General features: G+C 33.8%; 1 pseudogene; it reads left to right on the top strand.

Annotated features, from left to right (window-relative positions):
* The first annotated feature begins 2,591 nt into the window (after positions 1-2,591).
* LOC149576120 (DNA (cytosine-5)-methyltransferase 1A pseudogene) lies at positions 2,592-4,654 on the top strand (annotated as a pseudogene).
* The last annotated feature ends 469 nt before the right edge of the window (positions 4,655-5,123 follow it).

Raw genomic sequence — 5,123 nt, 5'->3', positions numbered from 1 at the left:
GTTGGCACATTTACAATGAGTCAATCAGCATTGAATTATTTGAGGGAAGGTGGAATTGGAAAGCCTCCTTTAGAGGCTAGTGTTATTTTAAACTTAAGTGCTACAATACAGTACCTCAGCTTTCTAGTATCAAATTCATGTCCCTGCTGCAAAGGTTCATTTTTAATCATTATATTCTTCTTGGATTAAGATTTGAATTAACTATTTAATAAATTTAAATGTTTCAGCATAAACATGATAGTCATTTTACTTACATAATAATTTAAACAAGTTATCTAGCAAAGTTTTATTTTATTTACATGCAGCTATTGATAGTCTTACAAGATCTATGGCTTTAGAGTGGGGGACAAAATATGGAATACATGTAAATGGTATTGCATATGGTCCAATTGAAGCTATTCCTGGAATGGACATACTTTCACCCAAGGAATTCCTAGGTGATCTTTGGAAAAACCAACCTCTTTATAAAGAAGGAGAAAAATGGGATGTTGCTATGGCGATCATCTATTTGGCATCTGACACTAGTTAGTATCTCTTGAACCTATCTAATAATCAATATTCAAATCTCAGAGATGGAAGCTATTTAAAGAAAAATAATTTTTGGAGGGTTTATTTGTTTTTAAATTTCTTTTCCATAGACTTGGAGGTATTTTAAAAAAAAATTAACAATTTTTGAAAATTCCATAATATAGAACTTTGAAAATAAGAGTAGTATATTAGTCATACAAGAATGCTAATAGTGAAGGTTCTCTCTAACAAAGGATCAATCATTAAATTGTTTATGTCCCTCTTAAAAGGTGTATACCTGATTGCTATAACTTTACATGGATTTCTGTATCATTCAAATTATCAGCTTGAAACATTATATATTCTTGTTTTATTTATTTGCTCTTTTTTGCTTTTAACTTGTATTGCAAAATTCTTCAATTTCTAAAAATTAATGGAGACATATCTCATACTAGAGATGTGTCCATCTTCAAAACATGTCTCAAAAGGTGCAAGATGGCTCTCCTTGTACCAGTGCCTTTTTCCTTAGTCTGGAACTCATTAAAATCCTTCTATCCTAATCAATTTTCATTTAAATTTTGGCATGAATAAGGATTTTACATTAAAACTTAATAAGTGTACATAAACATTGAAATCAGCATTTCCATCCATGCTCAGAGTGGTAATTAATCTACCAGATGAATTCTCACAAATAACAGGCATTGACATGTTATTATATTTCTTTTAAGTGTTCATAGTTGTAAACATTAAACATCTAGTTTTCTTTCTTTTCTTTACAAATTTCAAGAAATTGTGCCATTGAATGCTGGGACCATATTGGGTGTAGAAGACAATGGTCCCACTACAAAATGGTTAGCCCTTATTTGCCATACATTGAAGAAAAATATAATTTTTTCACCATATAGCTTGGATGGACCAAAAGATTCATCACTAGAACCTTGTAGTTCTGATTTTGATTGTGGATGTTCTCAAGCAAATCAGAATTCTGCTTCTTACTAGAGTAATTCCTTCTAGACTTTGAAATTTCATATCAAACCAAACATTGAATTGATTAAAAATCTAACCAAATAGATATCTCAGTAGACTGTAATGCTTGGTTTGGATCAATTTCATCACAGGACAAAAGTGATTTCATTCCTTGTAATATTGGTGCGTATCTGCATAGTTCCATGTTTGGTACATATAACAATGGATCACTTTGAAAAGGTTGATTATTCTCTTGATTTTTTCAAAAGAATGTGATGTATATTCTTTTCACACCATTTAAATTTGCATTGGTATTGATGATTTCCAGTTCTCTTGGAATCAAATCCTTAAATTTTTCTATTTGTGGAGGGTTTCTTTGTGTTGCATATAAGGGTTGGTTCTTTGAGTATCAAGATTCTTCTACTTTATTTTTTTGACTGAGAATGTTATCTTTGTCAAAGAGTAACTCTTCTTTTCATATCTAAGGATTCTCTTTGGGGAAAGCATATCTGAAGTTCTAATTTGTGTTGTTATGAGGAGTTCCCTATGAGAAGGCCATGGCTTCTTGGAGAAACCATGGAGTCAAATTAATCAAACCTTGGTTTTTTGGTGTGACTGAGTTCTACTTCTAGTAGTGAAAAAATCTTTGTTTGTAAGCATACAGTTGATGGAAAAAGAGCTAGGTTCTTGAATTTTCTTCTTTTTCAATGGAAAGAAGCACTCATAGGGGCCTTAGAAAAGTAACATAAGTTGGCCCAATGAGATACTTGAACACATAATCTTGGGTCTGCTATTTTCAAATAATGTATTCTTTAGCAAGTTTTGAATAATATAAGACACACTTCATTATTTAACTCAAGTACTAGATTTGCCTAAATGATGTGTTCATACATTTTTCCCTTAATACATAAGCCCTTCATGTGAGAGAAATGGAGAAATTTTATAGCTAGAAGGACTGTGTGAAATACTTGGCATCAGGCAAGGATTCTGACAGTGCAGAGGATATGGGCCAAAAGAGATCCAAAAAGAAAGTTGGTAAAAACCAAGCTAATGTGATCAAGGTTCAAGATGAGGATGAACCTAAACCAGCTAGAAAACACCCCAAATGAGCAGTCACTATGATGAATTGCAAGGAAAAGACACTTCGTCTAAATGCAAAGGATTCAGTCATTGAAGCCAACGAGGAAACAACCATGGAAGAGGAGGAGCTTGTCATTAGTTTAATAGTGAATGAACAACACCAAGAAGAAATGCCTCCACAATGATGCTTGATAGATTTTATAATCCATGATTCATAGGGTGCCTCTCAGCCAATAGAAATGGTGTATGCTATGGATCTTTATATTTCTAGATTAATTTTTCCAAAGGAAGGTTTATTGGATAAATCAAAAGGGGTTCATTGTGAGGGGTTTGGGGTTGTGGAAACATGGTCCATAACAAGATATGAAAATGTGTTTCTTGTTATATGGGTTCAAATTGAGGTAGCAGAGTATGTGCGTGTAAAGCCTACTAGCTCTTATAAGAAGTTCTTCAGTATTCTAAATGAAAAGCAATGCTTTGTGTTGAGGTATACCAGGCTCTTTCCAAGCTTGATGGAGGTAATCTTGAACTAGGATTGGATGAATTGGTGGCACATGTTGCGTTATCTATGTCTTCTAATAAGAGTTTTCAAGGAAGCTTTTATGGGAGAGATTTCATCCTTTCTCAGGGAGAATTAATTGTAAAATAGCTAACTGGTTTGGACAGCAATTCTAAAGAAGGTGATCAGATTTTTATTGGTTTGCCTACTCTTGTAGCTCTAGAGTAGGAGTTTCTTCAATCAAAACATATGAGACCTATTGGTATACAAATTAAAGAGAGCTCCACTAGTACTATTGCTGGTGCTTCATCTTTCTATGATGAGGATGAGAAGCTCGCAAGATTGATGCAAGAGGAAAATGATTGGATGGCTGCAAGACTAAGTCAAAAGTCTCATGGCAAGAAGAAGTTCTACATGAAAATCAATATAGATGAAATTGCAAATGATTATCCATTGCATGCATATTATAAGGCCACTAAAGATGAAATGGATGAATATATTTTTTATGATGATTCATGTATATTAGATCCTAAAGATCTACCCCACAGGATGTTGCATGATTTGTCTTTATACAATTCCAATTCCAGGCTGTTTTCCCTGGAACTTCTTCCAATGCTTGGTGGTACTAAGATAGATGCTGTAGTATTTGGCTCAGGTGTCATGATAGAAGATGATGGTAGCAACTATTGTTTGGATGCTGACTCTGGAGGGTGTAAAAATTGTCAAGATAATGAGCTACATGGGATTCACATATATTTAAGTGCTATCAAGGAATGAATGATAGAATTTGGAGAAAATATGCTCTTCATATCAATACACACTGATGGTGCTTGGTATAGGCTTGGGAAGCCTTCTAAGAAATATTTACCATGGTGTAAACCCATTCTAAAAACTACCAGGCTTGCAATCAAAATAATTGTATTACTGAAGGAGTAGAGTCGTGCTTCAAAACTTTCTTTCTCAGATGTGATTAGGAAGCTAGAAAGCCTAGATAAAAATGAGCCATTTTTTATCTCACCCAATCTGGATGCTATAGAAAGGTATGGTGTTGTTCATGGTCAAATAATTTTGTAGTAGTTTGTAGAGTATCCAGATGAATGCATAAAAAGGAATGCCTTTGTGATAGGCCTCTCTATTAATATGGAACAAAGACATGAGACAAAACTATCTTTCACAAAAAAGGGAGTCATAGTCAAAGAAAATAATTTGAATACTAAGGCTAATGCATGGCTTGAAACTATCAACAAACAAGAAATGTGTGCAACTACTACAAAGATGATAAATCACATCTAGAGTGAGTACTACTCAATTTCTACATCTGATGAAATAAAGAAGGAAAATGGTGAGAATGGTGAGAAAGATGAGGAACAATAGGCTCAAGAAGACATTGAGGATGAGGAAGAGACTGATTTGATTGTGGTGGACAAAACTGAACTCTCCCCTATCATTAGAATAGGGAGAGGTAGATTGAGTAGCAAAGATATAAAATGGGTAGGCCAATCTGTTAGTAAAACATCATCTGGAGAACCCTTGTATAAGATGGTTTCTGCTGATGGAGATATTGCTATGGGAAGTGTAGTTCTAGTGTATTCAAAAGGTTAGGACCAACACTCTAAGGATCTTCCCACTATTATTTTTTTTGAATACATGTATGAGAAATCTAATGGGACAAAAATGATTCATGGAAGAGTTCTTTAGAGAGGCATTGAAACTTTGATAGGAAATATTGCTAATCCTTGCGAAGTATTTTTGACTCATCAATGCCTTCAAGTTGAACTAAGTGGAACTCTATCACATTCCCAACATTTTTTCCTTTCTTGATAGTCTTTAATGTAGGGCTTCTTGCTATTCTCCATTCTTTCTTGGCAAGCTTATGCTATTGGCATTTCCATTCAGATTTATGTCTAGATTGATGGAACAAATGGTGCTAGCAAAATGTTTAGAAGAACTTTGCAAAGAAATTTTAGACTTGATTGTCATACATGCAAAAAAAACTTAGAAATATTTAGCATTTCTGAGATACAAAATTAGTCTATGCATAGAAAAATATCTAAAGATGGATGGATGACCA

Source organism: Cupressus sempervirens, chromosome 1 (assembly GCF_028749045.1).
Source record: "Cupressus sempervirens isolate cs-2001-9-10 chromosome 1, ASM2874904v1, whole genome shotgun sequence".
In the NCBI taxonomy this organism is placed as follows: Eukaryota; Viridiplantae; Streptophyta; class Pinopsida; order Cupressales; family Cupressaceae; genus Cupressus; species Cupressus sempervirens.
This window is presented reverse-complemented; position numbering and strand designations above follow the sequence as displayed.